The following is a 22,487-nucleotide window of genomic DNA, read 5'->3' as shown; positions in this document are numbered from 1 at the left end:
TTGTTGATCTATAGGCTACAACTAATCTTCATCCTGCTCTTCAATTTATATCCACAGAATCATAGACATATAGAATTGGAATGAACAACAAGAGGCAGGACTGAGTCTACCTAGATCATCCTTGACAGGTGTTTTGTCTAACCTGTTCCTAAAACCCTCCAATGATAAAGATTCCATAACCTCCTAGATAACCAGTTCCAGTGCTTAACTAAATTTATAGCTGGAAAGCTTTTCTAATATCCAACCTAGATCTCCCTTGCTGTAAACTAAACTGCTTATTCTTGTCTTACCCTCAGAGAGAACAAAACTGATCACCATCCTCTTTATGACAACCTATTACATTAAAAAACACCTTGAGGATTAAATATAATAAGCATAATCTATATGACAGCTTGAACTGAGGCATCTAAGTACATTAGAATAGATAGTGAACCACTTCCAAACTTTGGCAAACCATTACAGATAGCACATTATTCTCCTTCCAATAGCTACTCCTGAGGGAATTCTGCATCACTGCGCATGTGCAGAATTCCCCCCTCCCCGCAGAAAATACATTATGCAGGAAAGTTGCTGCAGTACACCTTTTGCCCACCAGGGGCCTCTGTGGTGCCAGAAAAGAATAGCCACTCCTGGGCCAGCCCCAGCTATGGACAGGGAAAAAAGGAAATTGCCTTCCTCATGGTGCTCTACTCATGAGACCAGGTCAGGAGGCATGGTATATGGGGGTGAGGGTCAGACAGAGTGGGGCACATGGGGCTGCTTGGGGAGTCACAGACTTGGGCAGGGGCTGAACTGGAGTACGGGAATAGGGACATATGGGGATGTGGGAGGGACACATGGGGTGCCGGGTCACATGGGGACAGGAAGGAGGGGGTGCAGAGCCGCAAGAGGGGAGGGAGAAGCTGAATGGGGGTGCAGGGACATATGGGGACAGGCAGAAGTGGGTGACTGAATGAGAAAGGCTAGGGGTCAGCCAGGGTCTGCATGGTGGAGGATCCCTAACAATCCCTCCCTGTCCAAAAAACCCCATTCCATACTTCTCCCACCCACATCCAACAACCCTCCAATTTCACACCCAGGCTCCTTCCCAGCAATTACTTCTCTCTCCTTCAGCTCCTCCATTATCTCCGAGTCCCCTCAGCCTTTGCACTGCTTCTGAATTCTGCACATGCGCAGTGGGAAATACATTCCTATATTGTAGTTTAAAGGAATTATAACTCAGTTCTGTATTAATATGCCTAGTAGGGAATCTATTTGTCATAAAACATTCCTGAATCTTTTTTGTTGTCTGTATTGCTACATAGTTGTGATAGATATTTTGAAATAAATTACCAAAATAATTGAAACTGGCATGATTATATTGTGTTATTTTGACAAAATGTGCAGAATTTTAAAATATTAGGTGCAGAATTTCTTGGTGCAGAATTCTCCCAGAAGTAAATAGCTCATCAAGCTTTTTCCTTTTCTATCACTGTTAATTACCCAGGCGTGTGTGTGTGTACACGTGCATGCGTAAAATCAGCTCTCTCTGATATTAGACCTTCCTCCTGCTGCCTGATTTAGTCACTGATGCCACAATCTGGTGCTTCTGTTATCACATGCTTCCACGGCAATAGATTTTGATACCACCAGCATCTATCTGTGACATTATCAAAGAAATTAAGCAAGAGAACACAGAAGAAAGTGGTTTGCTTATGTTCACTTTGGGCCTAATTCTGCCCCCTAACCATTGCTTGATTTGTGCCAACGCTTGCCAGGGCTGAACTGCAGCTCCTCCTGGTTTGGCAGTTCATAGCCCTGGTACCTGCATCACTTATGAAAGTAAAAAAAAATTGTCTGAGCCCTGGCCCCTAATTTCTTGAGCCCCAGCAGCTCTTTCATTACAAATTAAGCACTGTCCCTAACTCACATTCAATATTATAGCTCCTGTTCACCTGGGTTATGATTTCTTCATGATACATTATCTAAGGGCCAGATTCTGCCTGGACCTTACGTATGTATATAGTGGGGGCAGGGGAGACACAAGAAGTCTTCTCCCGTCTTCCTCCCACCTTGCATGTGCTGTCTAAAGACCAGACAGAATTGCTGTTCCTACCCCCTAGTGAGGCACAGTGGCAACAAGAGAGTAGGGATCTCTCTCTGCCTCCTCCCATACCTCCCCACTGCACTAGGCCTAGATTGGACTGGCGCAGCAAAGCAGAGTTTCCCCTGAGGCAATGCAGTATCACATCATCCCTTAAGAAGATCAGTGCCCTAAAGGCAACACTTTATTCCAAACTTCAGGTCATCCTGGAACGTTTTAAAACAAACGTAACCGAATTTAGCCCTAAGAGTGTAATGAACTGAACTGTATACTTGCATGTGAAATTAGTCTCACATTCAAGTATATTTATATTACATTTTAAAAAGCCTTACATTAAAAGAATGTTAAGTTCACCCAAATCAAATACTCCACAGTTAGGAAATGCCAGAAAAACCCTTTTGCTCATGTATGATGTGTGACAGGGTCAGGCCAGATGGCTACAGGAGAGTGATTTTTTTTTTAAACTGAGAGCCAGGGGAGAGTGCGAATGCAGTCCCTCACTACCACAAATTATGCAGTCAAGTTACCCACATTTGGGGAAATCGCAGGGGTCAGCACACCCTCAGTGCAATGGATGAGCCTCACCCTGGGAAAACCACCTTTGTGATCATGGTATCTCCCCTGCCAGGTAAGTATAAAAGGCAGATATATTAGCCCCAGGTTGAGCAGGTCCCTTTTCCCTGGGTAAGGTAACAGGGGTAGTTCCAGAACAATCAGGAACTTACTGGAACCAATTAAGGCAGACAGGCTAATTAGGACACCTGGAGCCAATTAAGAAGCTGCTAGAATCAATTAAGACAGGCAGGCTAATCAGGGCACCTGGTTTAAAAAGGACCTCACTTCAGTCAGTGGGGGCTGCACAAGGAGCTGAGAGTGAGAGGGCATGTTACTGGAGGACTGGGGCATACAAACACTATCTGGCATGAAGAGGAAGGGCCTGTGGTGAGGATACAGAAGGTGTTGGGAAGAGGCCATGGGGAAGTAGCCCAGGGAGTTATAGCTATCACACAGGTGTTACATTAAACAAACACTTGCACAGCTGTGATCCACAGGGCCCTGGGCTGGAACCCGGAGTAGAGGGTGGGCCAGGGTTACCCCCGCCCATCTCCCCAACTCCCTATTGGATACAGGAAGAGTTGACCTGGACTGTGGGTCCCACCAGAGGGGAAGGTCTCTGGCCTGTTTGCTGACCCACTCGGTGGACCAGCAGAGACAGTGGGTTTGTTCTCCCTCCTTTTCCCCATGCTGGCCAGTGATGAGGTTAGCTGAGTGAATGGCAGGTTTGAGCCACTAGCAAAAGTGGCCAAACTGAGGGCTGCTGTGAATCTCTGAGGCGAGCAAATCTGCCAGTAGGTGCAGGACCCACCAAGGCAGAGGTGGAACTTTGTCACAGATGATACATTCTTTAATTACATGAACACATACTGGGTTTTTTCCCCCACAGGACTTTCCCACACTGCCTGGCCACTAACAGAGGGAGAATGGAGCATAAAAGGCAATTTCTTTACTGTCACTTCTTGTACCTGGCCTCACAGAGACACCTAGAAGCCCACAAGAGCTATTGCAGGAAAAGACCTGCTCAACCCCTGCAGCACTGCTGTGAAGAAGTTCAGTCGCTCCGTGGAGATGGCACACACACAGTCTACTTGTCACACAGGTGAATGCTCAGTACAGATGGACTCTTCAAACAATTTTTCTGCCAGCTCTATTGACCACGTGGAAACTCAGATTTGACGAGGTTTATAGTTTGGGTAAATTTTCAGAAAAAGAGCAAAAAGCACATCCCTGTCACCAATGCAACCTCCCTGCTTCAAAGCATAAGGTGTTAGAGCTACTCAACACACACTTGTAACAAATTTCTATTATAAATAGGCAAAAAACATAATTTTCCCTAACTCGTTTTCTGAAATGGCTGAATCATTTTTGCTGAAATTCCCTTCCCCTGTCCCCCCAAAAAATTCAGCCTGAAGCAGACAGCCTCACCAAAAATCTCAGCTTGAACAGTTTAAGTTTGGCAAAAGTTATAGGGAACTGAAAAAGAGTGGTATTTTGACATGCATACAATTTTTTTTCCATTAATGTCCTGTAACAGAGTAACTAGAAGAGATCTATGCTACTTTGGTAATTTAGGAAATAACTTATATAGGGAAAAACTGATATGGTTTATTGTTTAATGTAATTCACTAACAAAAAGAAAGGAGCACAGTGTAAGAAGAATGAAAACGTTTTCTCCTCTCTTTTCTTATATACTACACTTCTTTTATGACAAGACAAATTGGGTAAGGGGTGAAATTATAAAGGCATATGTCTCTTATTCTAATCAGTATTGTATCAAGATTAAAAATACTTTAAAATACTTTAAAAAGAAAAATAACTTCTGTTTATATACAAGTATGTTTCTAATTAACAAAATGAAAAAAGGAATATAAAAATAATAATACAGTGAGGTCCTTCCCTCCTACACCACACACCCACACACTAAAAGGTTTGCTTGGGAGCAGATTTGGTTCTTCAGGATTAAAATATAAACCTTGTGTGGGCTCCTACAATGGGAAGATCAGATTCTTTACTGCTTGCTATATTGTAATAGGTTGAGACCATTTAGTTCCACAATAGTTCTTTTGCATTTATGAAAGACTGATGTTTTTCTATGCTTTGAAAGCAATTTAAAAATATCATAAGGCCAAATCTTCATCTCATTTAAGATGGTAGAGTTCCACTGACTTCCAGGGAGCCACACCAATTAACACCAGCTGAGGATCTGGCCCTATAATTTTTATTTTTGTTAATGATATTGCTTTGGCTTCAATATTATTGATGCAGAACAATCCAGAAAACAAACTGTGTTAGGTAGTGGCTACTGCGGAGACAGCACAAAAATTTGCTTTGCAGATTTTATATGAGCATTAGCTAACTATTTATTACTGGTAATTGAATAGTACATTTATAAAAGATATTTGGAATCTAAGGAGGACAATCTCCATAGGCTTAAATACATTTTAAGGTAAATTAAGTTTTGATTGGAATTTACTTTACAGTGTTGCCTTAAAGCTACCTATATATACACACACTTTTGTATTTTCAGCTCAAATTTACTGTTCTGGATTAGCCATATAATCTAGAATTTGTAGAGTTTATTCTCCATAATTCAGGTAAAACCCTTTCATGCAACAAGAATTCCAAACTAACACTTTTAAAACCTAGATGTCATTGATACTTAGAAATTTCAAAACCCCTTATATTAAGAGTTTTAGCATTTGATATCCTCTCATCTTTACATAACCTAACATTCCTTGACACATAAGGAAATGCTAATCATTACGAAGGCTGAAAACTTAATATTGTCTGTTCTATTTAACTGCCTTGAATTGCTAAATTGGTTTAAAGGATTAATTTATGAGTTCTAGGATAAAGTTTTCCGCTTAAACCAAGTGTCATCATGTGACCTAAATCTCAATGCTCTAGGAGAATATTCCACTGTGTTGGACAGATTGACTGGAAAATAATAGGCCAAATGGAAAGCACTAGCTTCAATTTAGGTGTTAGACATAGTATATATGAAAAATCCTTGCCTTTGTTCTTTTCAATGTACAATTTGAGATAGATTTGAGTCAAACAATTAAGTTATTAGTTATCTTATTCCTGTTACGCTGAATTAACACTTTGTTTTTTCTCTTCCTTCCTTCGGTTAGTGCATAAAACAGGCCACCGTATTAAAATTCCCAAACACAAACTGAACAAAGATGGAGATGAAAGGTTGGGAGAACATTAGGTTACGGGGAAAAAACATGAAAGGGATGCTATAATTTTATCAAAAATCATTGTAAACCCAGGAAATTCAAAACTAAAAAAAGGAAAAGAAATGAAAACATGTATGAAAGTGTATAGTCAAGGTACCCAAACAACCTTAACTCTGCTCTATAGCTATATAATCTGATAACCATATGATTAATACATATTAGTGTTTTGAGTCCCAGATAAGATTTTTAAAAGACATTATATTCTTACACTTTTCCCCCCTTGGTGTTAACTACAGGGGGCCGAGGTAAAATGAAGGGCGATGCAGCTCTGTGTGAGCGCAGCAAGCTGCCTGTGCCACCCCATGTTGTAGGACTGTGATTTAAGATTTTAAATATTGTTTTAACTTGTAATAACCTGCTATTATTGATGTAGTTAAAGAATTGTTTGTTTACAAATTATGATTTTAAGTTGCTAGTATCCTTTTAAATGGTTCCTCTCCCGCCCCTCAGCGTTTATTCTCAAGTATAGAAGATCCATTAACATAGCTTTAGAAACATTACTGTGATATGCAAACTGTACTCATGTTTCCAGAATAATATCAAAGGGCTGAATCCTGTTATTTAAAAAAAAAAAAACAAAAAAAAAACAACCTATTCATTTAAACAAGGTTAATGTGGAATAAGAACAGCAAAATTTGGCATAAACATATTACTTTTACTACCAAAGCCATAGTCAGTGCTTATAAAGAATGCATCCAAGAATACTGAAATCAATAGGACTTGAGATGCATAACTACACAGATGTTTGCCTAATTTGTTTACATTTATTTCCATCTCTTCCACAGGATAACTTACAAGAGGGGAAGTTCTTCTGTTTATTCCAAGAATTAATATTAGCATTGGTACCACCAGGATCTGATTTGTATGGTTTTTCCTTCTAATCTTACTCTTTCAGCTTTCTTCACAACTAAATATAATTTGTATACTGCTAAAAAGTTTCTTTGGTTGCTTTGCCTCAACTAAATAACAATTCCCCAGTGCAATTCCTCTGTGTGAGTGTAATGGGACCTTTTATATCTATAAAGTTGCTTACATTTGTAAATGCTATCAGGATCAGGGCTCAAGTGCCTGAGTGTCTACATACTATATTTTGTTCAAAACACTATTCAGATTTGTTTGTCTCAGGCTAGCAAGAAAATATATTTATCTGTGTATGTGAAACCCAATCAATGATGGGTGAAGGCTTGTAGAGCTTTTCTATGTAATATAAACTCAAAGCTCACCAGGTTACAGTTATTCCAAAGATCAATAACTTTAATGTATTTACTTCATGTAAATATGAATCCACAGTTACTCTCAACCATACCACTATAGTTTTCACTGTGCCATGACATAATTATTTCCAATGGCCTTGATAATTCAGAGATACAGTGATTTAAAACCCAGATTTGAGCAATCTTAATTCTAAATCAGCAGGAGAGTGGAGATTATTTTAACAGACAAGCTTTTGACTCACTTCCCCCAGGTGCTTAGTGGAGTTGCTGAGACCTAATAATGGGAACATGTGACAAAACCACCACAAATAAGACATAACATGATTTTGTATAAATTTGTCTACTTTTAAGGCAACCGTATATTGCTAATTAATATATTATGTATCAAATAAAAAAAGTGAAAAATGTTATTTAAATTGAAGTCAAGCAGTCAAAGTTAAGACCCAGATATATGGTTATCCAGGCTACCTTAATTCTGCCCCCCTGTGCACTGAATGAGGCAGGGGTCCTGTGGAAAAAAATAGTATGTGATCACATAGTTAAAGACCATATTATGACGCATGTGCACAAGGGGGCAGAATTAAAGTTCAAGAGCAACTGTAAACCTCATTTCTTAACTTTCAAGAACTTGACTTTGCAACCCAAGTAATATTCTCTTAACTGCATTTGTATGTAATTTCTAGGGGCTTGTTTATTTTTTTTAATGAAAAAGATAAATCCTATTATGTGCAACTGTAACAATTTCCTCATCATGCATCAGCAGAGTTTGAATTCTGAACTTTCACTGCTGTTGCACAGACTGCTATCACTTGAACAATAAAACTAACTACATCACCCAGTAGGAGGAGCAGGCTGCTATGCTAGAGTAGGGAAAAACACTGCTGGTACCATATGCTAGGTCCAAGAGATGGTTGGAAGAGCCAGGTATGGGCCTCCCTCTCATGTCTCCTTCTGCCTCAGAAGTTTGTGGGGGAAGAGCCTGGCCCCGAGGGGGAGCATATGGTATTGGGCCAGACTCCCCCAGCCCAACTCTCCCCCACTTGCAGCTCCCCGGCATTCTCCATTCAGTATGTGCTGCTGCTGGCATGGGACCAGCTCTTTAGAATACTCATGTCTAGTTATTTTGTTAGGCTGCCAAAGTTTTCCTGAGGAATGCAAGTGAAAGAAAGCAAATGGTGATTTTTAACTATTTATAACTCCGCTAAATCTGATCAGAATTTAATTGTACAAAGAAAAGGCACTTCTGTGGCCCAAGGTCTTTCTCCCTGCCAGATTTGAAAGGCCTGCTGCAAATATTGAGATGCTAGAGCTTCTAACAGTGTAAAATGTCATGATCATCTTTTATAAAAGAAAACGTTACAGAAATTAGATACAGGAATCACTACCAACTCCCCTAAGAAAGGATGTGTATTCTGTAACACTGATGATTTCAGTAATACATTAAATCAGCCTTGCTTTCTAAGACCTATGAACCTCCAAGACATTTTAATTGATTACCTTAAAATCCCACAGAAATTACTTTTTACAGCCATGTATGATGCAATTGCTTTTATTTACAGTGATTTATGATACAAGAAAAATATGCAGTGCCTAGAGAATATAGCAAATGTTTATATGAAGTATTCACTCGGGATTCATAGTACAGTACATGGAGACAGGTTTCTTGGTGTTTAGATCATATGGCTCAACTGTATTTACAGTACAGCTGTTTGATATGTAAATAGTATTTTCAAGTTCTGTCTTACAATCACAAACAAAAACAACTGAATTTCCTATTAGCTAGACAGCCTTGAGTATTTTAAGTGGCTGTTTACAAGTAAAGTAAATTGACCCTCTAAATAAAAGTGGAATCTTGGTTTTAAAGTAGAGGTATCTTAAACTTTCCTCCCTTCATTGTACTCACAGAAGCAAAATTAAAAAGGCATCTAAATTTTAGTGTCAGATTTGTATTTATTTCAATGGATACTTTAAAAAAAAAAAAAAAGAGAGGGAGACACTCCTCAAGCATTTTAAAATACCCCTGCAATTCTGCCATTCACAGTATTCGGAAAAGTTTTGTTTTAAATATATCAGTCAATCAAAGAAGAGGCTGTAAATGCCAATGCCTGTTATTCCGTGCCTGTGCACTGTTTACGAATGACCTTGCATAGCCACTAGGTGGCAGAATCATACCTCACAACTGTACATACCTCCAGGAGGTAGAACTGAGTGTACTTCATTTTACCCAGACTAAATAGAAAAGCAAAACATCTGGCAGTTACCTGAACTGAGAGTTTGCTCTGATCTCTACAGGTGCATCCTCACTAGGGAAAAGGCACATTCTTATCATGCTAGCTAACACTTGATAATGAGGTAAAATCCTACTGAAAACAAGTCAATTTGAGGTTTTTACACATTAACAAGTCAAAGTAAAACTTGGCCTCACATTTGAGTAGTGTGAATTGGAAAAGTGTGATGTTAGCTCACTTCATCTCCATTAATAAAAATAAGTTGTTTACACCAAACATGACATGTTTGGCTTCCTCTAGAATGTTATAAGATTCTATTTAAAGGGATCACCTAGACTAGGATAAAAGGTGTTTTTTTTTTTAAAAAAAATGTTCACCGATGTGTTTTAACATTCTAGTGTTCATAGGGCAAGATGTACTTTAACACATTGGCTAATTGTGGTGAACCTCATAGGAGCCTAGGAGTCACCTTGACCAGCTACAACATGTTAAAAATCCTTTTACCTGCTTGTAACAGAGTGTGCTGACTCAGGAGCAAATTCAGCACCCTGTCACTCAAATCCCCACCAGTTTATATTAATTGAGCTCTGACTGAAAGACAGTCAGCAGAGGAGGCCAATTATCTGAATGGAGATACAGCTGAGGGGCTAATTGGGTGGAAATAGCCGCAGCAGGTAGGATTATATAAACAAACAGGAAGGAAATGCTGGGAGATGAGTAGGGAGCCTGAAGAAAGGCAGAAGTAGGCCAGGACTGACTGGCAGCTGCTACTAGTATACCCTGCCCCAGAAGCATGTAGGGAAGCTGGCTACTGATTATAAATAAACTATAATAAAGCCTGGTGACGGTGAAGACGACCTGGATTGGTTGTGGTAGGTGACTGAGGTTAGAGAGGGCTCTTGAGACCACAGAGTGACACTCCTGTAGACAAACCCCAAGCAGTGAAAGAGGATGAAACTCTGCTACTACTAGTTTATTTTGTTTTTGTTTTTTTACGTGAAGTACTTATTCACGATCATTTATGAGTTAAAAAAACAAAAAACAAAAAAACCACTTTTTTTTTTTAAACTCCTGTTGTGCTGAGAGGTAATGGTGACTGCTTGGATCACAAACCTCTGAGAGATTAGGAGTGAAAGCACTTAAGTGTTTCATATAACTATCTTATGGGGCTATATCTAAAACAAGGCCTAATAGCTTGACCAGAAACCTACCACCATGTTGGCAGGGGATTCCACGGTGGGGGAGGGAAGGCAAAACACACAAAAAACTGGAAGAGCTGGAAAGAGAAGGAGCAGCTGAAATCAGTGTCTGATTATAGAAGAAGCTTGGGGAGAGGTTTTTGGGGTCAGGTGCAGGCTGAAAAGAGCATTCTTGGTACTTGCAAAAAGAAAAGGAGTACTTGTGGCACCTTAGAGACTAACCAATTTATTTGAGCATAAGCTTTCGTGAGCTACAGCTCACTTCATCGGATGCATACTGTGGAAAGTGTAGAAGATCTTTTTATACACACAAAGCATGAAAAAATACCTCCCCCCACCCCACTCTCCTGCTGGTAATAGCTTATCTAAAGTGATCACTCTCCTTACAATGTGTATGACAAGCAAGGTGGGCCATTTCCAGCACAAATCCAGGGTTTAACAAGAACGTCTGAGGAGGGGGGAAAGGGGTAGGAAAAAACAAGGGGAAATAGGCTTGAATAGAGACTGGGAGTGGCTAAGTCATTATGCAAGGTAACCTAAGTTAATTGTATCCAATTTGCAAATGGATTCCAATTCAACAGTTTCTCGCTGGAGTCTGGATTTGAAGTTTTTTTGTTGTAATATCGCAACTTTCATGTCTGTAATCGCATGACCAGAGAGATTGAAGTGTTCTCCGACTGGTTTATGAATGTTATAATTCTTGACATCTGATTTGTGTCCATTTATTCTTTTACGTAGAGACTGTCCAGTTTGACCAATGTACATGGCAGAGGGGCATTGCTGGCACATGATGGCATATATCACATTGGTGGATGTGCAGGTGAAGTAGCCTCTGATAGTGTGGCTGATGTTATTAGACCCTGTGATGGTGTCCCCTGAATAGATATGTGGGCACAGTTGGCAACGGGCTTTGTTGCAAGGATAGGTTCCTGGGTTAGTGGTTCTGTTGTGTGGTATGTTGTTGCTGGTGAGTATTTGCTTCAGGTTGGGGGGCTGTCTGTAGCCAAGGACTGGCCTGTCTCCCAAGATTTGTGAGAGTGTTGGGTCATCCTTCAGGATAGGTTGTGGATCCTTAATAAATGCGTTGGAGGGGTTTTAGTTGGGGGCTGAAGGTGACAGCTAGTGGCGTTCTGTTATTTTCTTTGTTAGGCCTGTCATGTAGTAGGTGACTTCTGGGAACTCTTCTGGTCTATCAATCTGTTTCTTCACTTCCGCAGGTGGGTATTGTAGTTGTAAGAATGCTTGATAGAGATCTTGTAGATGTTTGTCTCTGTCTGAGGGGTTGGAGCAAATGCAGTTGTATCGCAGAGCTTGGCTGTATACGATGGATCGTGTGGTGTGGTCAGGGTGAAAGCTGGAGGCATGTAGGTAGGAATAGCGGTCAGTAGGTTTCCGGTATAGGGTGGTGTTTATGTGACCATCGTTTATTATTATTGTAGTGTCCAGGAAGTGGATCTCTTGTGTGGACTGGACCAGGCTGAGGTTGATGGTGGGATGGAAATTGTTGAAATCATGCTGGAATTCCTCAAGGGCTTCTTTTCCATGGGTCCAGATGATGAAGATGTCATCAATATAGCGCAAGTAGAGTAGGGGTGTTAGGGGACGAGAGCTGAGGAAGCGTTGTTCTAAGTCAGCCATAAAAATATGTTGGCATACTGTGGGGCCATGCAGGTACCCATAGCAGTGCCGCTGATCTGAAGGTATACATTGTCCCCAGATGTAAAATAGTTATGGGTAAGGACAAAGTCACGAAGTTCAGCCACCAGGTTAGCCGTGACATTATCGGGGATAGTGTTCTTGACGGCTTGTAGTCCATCTAACCCAGGAACCTATCCTTGCAACAAAGCCTGTTGCCAACTGTGCCCACAAATCTATTCAGGGGACACCATCACAGGGTCTAATAACATCAGCCACACTATCAGAGGCTCGTTCACCTGCACATCCACCTATGTGATATATGCCATCATGTGCCAGCAATGCCCCTCTGCCATGTACATTGGTCAAACTGGACAGTCTCTACGTAAAAGAATAAATGGACACAAATCAGATATCAAGAATTATAACATTCATAAACCAGCCGGAGAACACTTCAATCTCTCTGGTCACGCGATTACAGACATGAAAGTTGCGATATTACAACAAAAAAACTTCAAATCCAGACTCCAGCGAGAAACTGTTGAATTGGAATTCATTTGCAAATTGGATACAATTAACTTAGGCTTGAATAGAGACTGGGAGGGGCTAAGTCATTATGCAAGGTAACCTATTTCCCCTTGTTTTTTCCTACCCCCCTTCCCCCCCCCCAGACGTTCTTGTTAAACCCTGGATTTGTGCTGGAAATGGCCCACCTTGGTTATCATACACATTGTAAGGAGAGTGGTCACTTTAGATAAGCTATTACCAGCAGGAGAGTGGGGTGGGGGGAGGTATTTTTTCATGCTTTGTGTGTATAAAAAGATCTTCTACACTTTCCACAGTATGCATCCGATGAAGTGAGCTGTAGCTCACGAAAGCTTATGCTCAAATAAATTGGTTAGTCTCTAAGGTGCCACAAGTACTCCTTTTCTTTTTGCGAATACAGACTAACACGGCTGTTACTCTGAAACCTGTCATTACCCGACTGTTAGCAACTATCTATGAACCCACTGGTAAAGTGTCTCTCATTCCCCTGTAATGCTGACCTGCATAGATGACAACCTACTACTGCTATAATTTACTCCTTTAGTAATTGGTGGTGAATCTAAAGTTTCCAACGTTGCTCATACCCATGTGGGTCTCATTACAATGCCATATGATGGCATTTGTTTTTTCAGTTTGCTTTTTTTTAAAACGGCTAGAAATTTACACACACACACACACACACACACACACACACACACCCCATATTAAGGTTGCAAAATTGAGCACTCAGAATTTCAGAAATACCAGAATTAAGATTACATGATGACATACTATTTTTCTATCAGGAAAGGCACAGGCAATTAAAGGCTGCACGCTAATGAATGTGCACAAAGAGGACTGAAGTAAGGTTGCACAGGCAACCTTAATTTTGGGATTTTTAACTTTTGCATGCTTAACTTTGCAACCTAACAATTATGTTCTTTTAACGTAGCTTTTTTGTATGTAATATGTATTTCTCCTGTATGTGGTGTTACAAATGTGGGGAGAAGTAGTTTATTTCTATTTTGAATTACAAGTGCCTATTGCAGTGATTTTTTTTTAAAACGTTGAGATGTAAGGTTTCTTAAAGTATAAAAGAAAATTAGTACAAGAAAGCACAACTACTACAACGCACACATTATTCTCTAAAGGAAGGGAAAGCTGACTCTTTCCACCAGAGTGAATTTTTCTCCATACTCATTCCCTATACTCTTTTCCCAATTATGATTTGTTTAGTTTTATGGGCCATGGTGGAAAATGGTAAAATATAATAGGATCTAGAGACAGGTACAAATAGCAATTTTATTTTTTTGTATACATTTTCTAGAGAATACTTCTAACACCATTCACCTAGTATATTGGTAACCCAAAAATACTACTTCAAATTTGTTCATTAAAAACTTTTGCAAAACTTGAAATTTCATGATTGTTTATTTTCCAAAACCTGAACTTTCCAAGAACTGGTATAGTATTGTAGAAAGCATCAAGGTCACATTTGTTGCCACTGACCATGAGGCAGGGTCTGACATTTTATAATAGGATACATTACATCCATATATAAACATGAAAACATTGATATGTTCTACTGTAGTTAAACATTTCATCAGACATTCAGACTGGCAATAATCGCCTCCTTTATAAAATAAATAGTTACAAACGAAATGAATATTGTCATGAAGGAAGCCATTTGCTCAGCAAGAATCATTTCTCACACCATTGGTGTAAAACTGCAACTCTCAGTCTAACAGAAACAAGGACAAGATCAGGGCAGATGTGTGTCATTTTCCTAACATTGCTTGTGGGTAGCAGTTACTACCTAACAAAACAGAGATGTTGGAATCTAGGATACGCAAAATCTCTCAGCTCAAGTAGTTCAACCACCACATCCTCAGTAGTTGCTATTCTGCAGTTTCCTTCTTTTGGGACTGGCAATCTACCTGAAAGGTATTCATTTTTAGCATTTTCTTTTTTAGCCATCAAAAAAATATCATTCAAATGCTGTAAGCACCAGAGCTACGGATTAAGGAGGCATGAAGCCTATGTCGCTCTGGTTGGGATATGGATTGTCCTATCTGCTAATTTCTGTAATTCCTGTGTTTGTATGGGACTCTCTCCCAGCCATGCACTACATTTTAGAGTGCTTTCTGTGGAAGAGTAATGCTTTTATTGTTTGGGGAAACAAACTTTCACCTCTATCGTCTTGATTAATCTTTTTCTATGGATTATTTCTTCGAATAGTTATTTATTATCTAAAAATGTATTTACACAATAATCACTTGCAGCTGCAGGATTTGGCCTTAGTTGGCTCAAAATCCAGGAGTGCATTGAGGGCAGGAAGCAAAGAAAGCGTGCAGGAGGATTCTGCAGCCCCATGTATACCCTAAAACCAACCTCTCCAGCACAACAGGGCAGGGGAAGAGTTATAAGTGTACAGAGGAAGTGAGAGAACTAGACTGAAACATGAAGGGGAAACCTCTCAGCGTACCAGTTGAGGAGTGGGAAATCCCCAGGCCAGGGAGAGGAAGAGGGAGCTTCTCTGCTTTTAGTATAGCAGGAGTAGCTGCATTCCCCCTGCATTTGCTTACTTTAGTCCCGAGCCCTATGGAGCCAGAAACTACTTCTAGACCACCAACTCTTTTATTAGGGATACAGCCTATATCATTGTAGCCGCAGATAGGTTGCCCTTGTGCTCCATATTCTGCTCTTGAATTGGGGATGGAGGTGGAAGTTTCTTTCCTCATAAAGATGCCTTCCAGCACTTTTATTTAGGTGTTGCATGGGAAAACCAGATTTCATCCCAATCTGTTCATCCCCTCTTCTGTCATTTTCCATTTTTAGTTTAATTACCCCGGAGCAAGAATAAATGGTTCTTCTACAAAGTCTTTCACACTGTCCATTGTCTTCACTCAGTGTCAACCCTGCTGATCTACTTTCTATTAATAAGTATTTTTTAAAACCTTAGAACAGAGAGCTAGAGAAAGCAGAAATCATAGGTTACATTTTAAAAGAATCATAGAATATCAGGGTTGGAAGGGACCTCAGGAGGTCATCTAGTCCAACCCCCTGCTCAAAGCAGGACCAATTCCCAACTAAATCATCCCAGCCAGGGCTTTGTCAAGCCTGACCTTAAAAATATCTAAGGTAGGAGATTCCACCGCCTCCCTAGGTAACGCATTCCAGTGTTTCACCACCCTCCTAGTGAAAAAGTTTTTCCGAATATCCAACCTAAACCTCCCCCACTGCAACTTGAGACCATTACTCCTCGTTCTGTCATCTCCTACCACTGATAACAGTCTAGGTCCATCCTCTTTGGAACCACCTTTCAGGTAGTTGAAAGCAGCTATCAAATCCTCCCTCATTCTTCTCTTCTGCAGACTAAACAATCCCAGTTCCCTCAGCCTCTCCTCATAGGTCATGTGTTCCAGTCCCCTAATCATTTTTGATGCCCTCCGCTGGATGTTTTCCAATTTTTCCACATCCTTGTAGTGTGGGGCCCAAAACTGGACACAGTACTCCAGATGAGGCCTCACCAATGTTGAGTAGAGGGGAACAATCACGTCCCTCGATCTGCTGGCAATGCTCCTACTTATACATTCCAGAACGCCATTGACCTTCTTGGCAACAAGGGCACACTGTTGACTCATATCCAGCTTCTCGTCCACTGTAACCCCTAGGTCCTTTTCTGCAGAACTGCTGCCTAGTCATTCGGTCCCTAGTCTGTAGCGGTGCATGGGATTCTTCCGTCCTAAGTGCAGGACTCTGCACTTGTCCTTGTTGAACCTCATCAGATTTCTTTTGGCCCAATCCTCTAATTTGTCTAGGGCAATCTGTATCCTATCCCTACCCTCTAGCATATCTCTCTCTCATCCCAGGTTAGTGTCATCTGCAAACTTGCTGAGGGTGCAATCCACACCACCCTCCAGATCATTAATGAAGATATTGAACAAAACCAGCCTAGGACCGACCCTTGGGGCACTCCGCTTGATACTGGCTGCCAACTAGACATTGAGCCATTGATCGCTACCCATTGAGTCCCACAATTTAGCCAGCTTTCTATCCACCTTATAGTCCATTCATCCAGCCCATACTTTAAGTTGCTGGCAAGAATACTGTGGGAGACCGTGTCAAAAGCTTTGCTAAAGTCAAGGAACAACACGTCCCTCATCCACAGAGCCAGTTATCTCGTCATAGAAGGCAATTAGATTAGTCAGGCACGACTTGCCCTTGGTGAATCCATGCTGACTGTTCCTGATCACTTTCCTCTCCTCTAAGTGCTTCAGAATTGATTCCTTGAGGACCTGCTCCATGATTTTTCCAGGGACTGAGGTGAGGCTGACTGGCCTGTAGTTTCCAGGATCCTCCTTCTTGCCTTTTTTAAAGATGGGCACTACATTAGCCTTTTTCCAGTTGTCCGGGACCTCCCCTGATCGCCATGAGTTTTCAGAGATAATGGCCAATGGCTCTGCAATCACATCCACCAACTCTTTTAGCACTCTCAGATGCAGCACATCCGGCCCCATGGACTTGTGCTCGTCCAGATTTTCTGAATAGTCCTGAACCACTTCTTTCTTCACAGAGGGCTGTTCACCTCCTCCCCATGCTGTGCTGCCCAGTGCAGCAGTCTGGGAGCTGACCTTGTTCGTGAAGACAGGCAAAAAAAGCATTGAGTACATTAGCTTTTTCCACATCCTCTGTCACTAGGTTGCCTCCCTCGTTCAGTAAGGGGCCGACACTTTCCTTGACTTTCTTCTTGTTGCTAACATACCTGAAGAAACCCTTCTTGTTACTCTTAACAAGAATCATTTGAAGGAGCCCATGGTCCACCTCATGAGTATGACTCACATCTCAGCCAACAGGAAGCTCACTTTAGTGCAATGAATTCTCAAAAATGTTCAGTCACCCAGTTTAAGCTTTTCTGATTACTTTTCTAAGAAAACATGCCAATCTCCATTTCACACACAAAATTTCAATACACTCTACACTTCTCACAAGTGACAGGACCCAGAATTAATGCTTTTTACATATCAAAAGGCTTTTTTTTTAAAAAAAGAGAGACTTAAGGGGAACTGGATGGCTCAGATGACTGGTAATTGGTAGGGCCCTACCAAATTCATGGCCATGAAAAACATATCACAGACCATGAAATCTAGTCTTCCCACTGAAATCTGGTCTTCTGTATACTTTTACGCTATACTATACAGATTTCATGGGGGAGACAAGCGTTTCTCAAACTGGGGGGCCCGACCCAAAGGGAGTCATGGTGGGGGTTCAAGGTTATTGTAGAGGGGTTGTAGTATTGCCACCCTTACTTCTGTGCTACGTTCAGAGCTGGGTGGCAGAGAGCAGTGGCTGCTGGCCAGGCGCTCCACTCTGAAGTCAGCGCCCCACCAGCAGCACAGCAGAAGTAAAAGGTGGCAACAACATAACATGCCACCCTTACCTTTGTGCTGTTGCTGGCAGTGGCTCTGCCTTCAGAGCTGGGTGGCCAGAGAGCAGCGGCTGCTAGCTGTGAGCCCAGCTCTGAAGGCAGAGCCACTGCCAGCAGCAGTGCAAAAGTAAGGGAGACAATACCTATAATAACCGTGCGATCCCCTCACTACTCCCTTCAGTTGCAACACCATGAAATTTCAGATTTAAATATCTGAAATGATTAAATTTACAATTATTAAAACCCTATGACCGTGAAATTGACCAAAATGGACCATGAATTTGGTAGGGCCCTAGTAATTGGATGTGGATTCTTCTTTAAATCTACACAATTCAGAGTCAAACTGACTCATGTTAGCAGTTGACACATTTGAAAGTCTCAGCAGAAAGGCCAAGCCCTAATAAATAGATATGGAAACCTTCCTCACTTCTAAGGATGGCCTCTCGCTAATACAGTTGATGCATATTAGTAGTATCCTGGCATGGACCCTAATTCTCCATTGCCATGCACTTTGTGTGCAGAGAGCCATGCATGGCATATACTCAAGTTCTGACATGTAGGTTACTCCACTCTACTTGCCCAAGCAGTGCCTCACTGTCTACACAGCTATTTATACCCATGCTAGCTGTGGTGCAGAGTCTCTGCTCTATATCCCACTGTAGGTGTAGACGCGCCCCTAGCTTCACCTCTCACTTTGTATTGGCCTGGTGTCTGGCAAATGTCATAGGTTGCATTATACCTTGCAAAATGAAGGCTGTAACGAATAGTATGAAATAAATCATTTCTTCAGCACTTTAGATTGAAAACATTGAGCCCTGTAGGAAGTTAAATTTGAATGATTAACGTTCTGCAATTTAAAAAGCACTATGAACAATTATTCCTAAAGAACATCATTCTTTGACTACAAGCACCAATGTGAAGACAGATTATACTGGTTCTAATATAATAAATGCTGGATATAGCAGCTCATAGTTATATAATTTTGAATTGAAAAGGTCATATTCTGAATTGGAAATATGACCTTACGTTTATAACAAACAATATTGGACAGCAACTTCTCCCTGCTCTCCCCGCAAGAGAATGCTTTTCTTTTTTTTTTTTGTAGAGTATTAAACAAATGTCAAGGTTAGTTAAACTCCCATCCAAAACTAATCCTAATCCAATTTAAAATACAGGGGTTTGGTAAGAATTTTGCGCATGCAGAGTCCTAGCATAGGCATGAGTAAATTGTTTAAGACCATGCATTTGTTTAAACAGATGGTATCTACACCACGTTACATTCTGTTGTCAGATAGCTTCTTTTCTATGAATTCAAATAAATAGATAGTATTTAAACTTTTTAAGACAGCTCATCAGAAAAAAAACATTTCATCTGTGTAACATCGAGGTTATACAAATGAAACTGAAGTTGGAATGTAGCCATTAAGATTCATTATACACAACTGCCAGAGTTAATGAGTTCAAGCCCTGTCCCTAGCTTGCATCCTAAACAACGTATCTGTGACCCAAGGAAATCTTGTTTTGGCTGAAGGAAATTCTTCCTACTCCAAAAACTGCAGAGAAATTCCACAGCCATGACGGCTGCCTCAGCTCTGCAATAGTCTATGTAATAACTAGTGGATACATGTAGCCATGAACACAATGGCCCCACTATACCCTGCTTTCCAGCTACCCACAGGGGTTCACAAGGAGCCTCTGAAATATCCAAGTTTTATAGCAGAACAGTACAGCAGACGCATTATTCAGGCTCCTCAAATCCGGCATAAAATGGAACCCCATTAGTTCCAGTCCTCTCAATTGGTACTATACCAATTTAGAGACCTTTGAGAACCCTGGCTGTAGTCAGTGTTGACCCAAAGCTACTCACCTAAGAAGGGTTCAGAAACAAATTTATTTTTGTTGAAGCTGAAAAGTCTATCCTATGTGCAAGAATAGGAATTTTTCTTCCTGGAAAGTATCCAGTTATAAGCATTTCATTGTAATTATCATTTGGATGGGGTTTGCATTAAGGAAGATGCATGCTACCAAATATTTTTTTAAAAACCTAATCTTTAATCATGGAACACTGACCAGTTTGTTAATGGACCAATGACCAAGAAGGTGTTTTTCCACACAGCTCAAATTTGAGCTGATAATTTTGGAAGAAATTCAGTGATAAAAGCTCAGAGACCAAAGGGATTAAAACCCACACTCTATAATATAGCTGCCCTTTCTAAGTAACTAGGTTACCACCTAGTATCAGTAGAGTGGTTGGGAACATGCTGAAAAATTTGTGAGATTTACTCAGGGACTACCTAGAAAAGAATAGTTTGCTGAGAGTAGAGTAAAACCTTGTGATGTCACACTAATGACAGGGAAAGCTACTGCAAACTATTGAATGCTGTGAATTAACATAGAAAAAAATCCAACACAGTAATAAATGCAGATGTACTGCATCAAAATATATACTTTGGACCGAGCCTTGTTCTCGTTTAATGCAATGGGAGTTTACTCACTGACTTCAATAGGAGCTGGACTGAGCCCTCGGCTCATTTCTCTCCACAGTTGTAGTCATTAGAATTATTTATGGCAATACTTCATAACATGCTAGTAAATGTACTGCAGTATATTTTATAAACAATAATGAAGTCTTATTAATGCAAAACCTCACCATAACACTAAGCAATTATATATTTGTGGAGAAGTGGCCACCATTTTTCTGGGCAAATTATATAGTGTGCAGTGTAGTAAAGTGCAGATGAGTGAGTATCTAATTGTTTATCATTTAGAAAGAGAGTTATCACAACTGATGAAGAAAACTAAGTTAGATTCTGGGGTGAGATCTCAGCATTCATCATATCCCATTCCCCTTCTGTGACCCAAGTTGCTCCTGGGCTCAGATCAAACCACTACTGAGTCCTCGGGGGCAAAGAAACAAAAAGGTGTTTTTATATGACTCTCATCCCTTTTAGGCAGGGGACCACCTGCAACTACCGAGGTGACAACTGGAGGTATGCTCTCCTTCCCCGTCAGCCCACACTGAACTGTGCTCTTCCCTTTTAACCCCTCTCTCCAAGCATGAGATCTATTGCAACTATAGTGGAGTGGAGCTGACTGAGCCCACTGGAGCGTATTCACTCTTTCCTAGTCAGTGTGGGGTTTGTATATCCCCATTGCCTCCTCTCAATAAAAAGGGAGCCTTAGATCTATCTGCAGAGTAGGGCCCTTCTTCTACAACAACAACACTCTTTCTGAACAAGAGAGGTTCAGACACCTCCATTACATTTCTGGGACACCCAGGCAGGACTGTCTATTGGGTTAGGACCTACATGGAGGGGAGTAGATGAGCCAGGCAGGCAATGGGCAAGCACAGCTGGGTGAGGATAGGATGGGAGCAGGTCAGGGGAATGCATTTCATCCACCAACTGATGAGGTGGAGTTTAAAAGATAAAGGAAATCTAGCCTGGGATAGCATTAACCTTTCTGTGCCCCTTCCCTCCCCCATTAAGATGGGAGTCTCATGGGCAGATGCAACTAGGAAAGAAACTGGTAGCACAGCTCTATTAGAGCCACATTGCCACGGAGCCAGGGGCTGGTGGGAGGCCCCACAGACAAAGAGGCAGGAGGGTTCCAAACAGGTCGTTGTTGCCCAAGATCAAAACAGATCCCAGAAGATCTAGGAGGTTCTCCTTAGCAGGACACCTAGAAGAAACTCTATGGAGGACAAGCTTGTGGAGATTTCCTTCCCCACACCTTTTACTATGGATTTTAACTATAGGAGGAGACAGGGCATTAGCCCTGTCATTCTAGCTGTGACAATCTGCCAGTGAAGTCAGTGTGAGTAGGGTCAGGCTCTGGCTCTACATTTGGAAGTTCCAAGCTCTTCATAGCAATATCGGGCAAGCTCCTAGTCAGGAGGATTACATTATTTAATCTATTTCCATGCAAATATGCCTTTTGTAAGAGATTTCACAGATCTCATTTGAACAAATTCTTATGCTACCAAATGTAATGATTTTTACTGGGTATTGGCACTGTATATCTATGAAGACCTCACAGGTGATGTTTTCAATTATTTTTAAAAATTAGATATTGCCTGGTGTCAGCAAGATCGCCAATTACCATCTTAATAAATCACAGGCATTTGAATGTCAGGCATTTGATTCCAGCTGCTATGATCTTTTGTACAACTGTGAGCAACATTCCCCTGGAAAGGATATGGTGATTTCAAAAAGGACATGCCTCTCCAGGGAGGACTTGGTGACCAGACTAAAGCTGTGATCTCACAGACATCAATTAAACAATACTGATTAGCACTGGCATAGCACTTTTCATGTTCAAGGTACTTTATAAACTTTGCTAAAGATAATTTGTTAAAAATAAACTGTCATAATGA

At 40.9% G+C, this 22,487-nt stretch overlaps 1 protein-coding gene, 1 long non-coding RNA gene and 1 other non-coding gene across 7 annotated transcripts in view; 1 reads left to right on the top strand and 2 right to left on the bottom strand.

Annotated features, from left to right (window-relative positions):
* KLHL32 (kelch like family member 32) overlaps nucleotides 1-22,487 on the bottom strand; it is a 207,072-nt gene that overhangs the window by 164,396 nt on the left and 20,189 nt on the right. The window lies entirely within an intron of this gene.
* On the bottom strand, nucleotides 2,556-2,719 carry LOC114022663. The gene has a single exon (XR_003566669.1). It is a non-coding gene; the product is annotated as a U1 spliceosomal RNA (small nuclear RNA).
* On the top strand, nucleotides 2,947-7,378 carry LOC122465000. The gene is made up of 3 exons (XR_006289500.1): nucleotides 2,947-3,025; nucleotides 3,528-3,740; nucleotides 6,669-7,378. It is a non-coding gene; the product is annotated as an uncharacterized LOC122465000 (long non-coding RNA).

Source organism: Chelonia mydas, chromosome 3 (assembly GCF_015237465.2).
Source record: "Chelonia mydas isolate rCheMyd1 chromosome 3, rCheMyd1.pri.v2, whole genome shotgun sequence".
NCBI classification, from domain to species: Eukaryota; Metazoa; Chordata; order Testudines; family Cheloniidae; genus Chelonia; species Chelonia mydas.
This window is presented reverse-complemented; position numbering and strand designations above follow the sequence as displayed.